This window comes from Orycteropus afer, unplaced genomic scaffold, assembly GCF_000298275.1.
Source record: "Orycteropus afer afer isolate SDZICR_OR568_19922 unplaced genomic scaffold, OryAfe1.0 scaffold00345, whole genome shotgun sequence".
Taxonomy (NCBI): domain Eukaryota; kingdom Metazoa; phylum Chordata; class Mammalia; order Tubulidentata; family Orycteropodidae; genus Orycteropus; species Orycteropus afer.
This window is the reverse complement of record NW_006921932.1, coordinates 3,719,565-3,720,075: the sequence shown is the minus strand read 5'-3', so window position 1 is coordinate 3,720,075 and position 511 is coordinate 3,719,565.

Genomic DNA, 511 nt, shown 5'->3' with positions numbered 1-511 from the left:
AAGGTACACATTTGGCATAATCATAGTTGGGGAGGTAATGACATTTCCACCCTTGTGAACACCTGCCATGTTTGCTCCATTATCATATACTTGGCAAGTGACATCTTTATGTCAATATCATTTTTTCAATTGATTAAGAATTTCGTAGGCTAAATCGTTTGCAAATTTTTCTGTCATTTAAATAATGTAAATAAAAAAATTCTTCTATTATTAAGATATCATTCTTAATGCAAACCTACCTAATGCACTATTTGTTCATCATGGCCTAAATCCCTTCTCCATTCAAAAAGTGAATTATTTTGCTGTTTCTCAATAGTATTTCATATCTCACATAACTTTCTAATAACATTGTAAATTCATTTTCAATTTTAGTACAAAAATAAGACACAGATCTCTTTGTAATATTAGCTATATGATTGTTGTTGTTGTTGTTGTTTGCCGTTGAGTCGGCCCTGACTCATAGCGACCCCTCCTTGGGTTTCCGAGGCAGTATCACTACGGAAGTAGGATT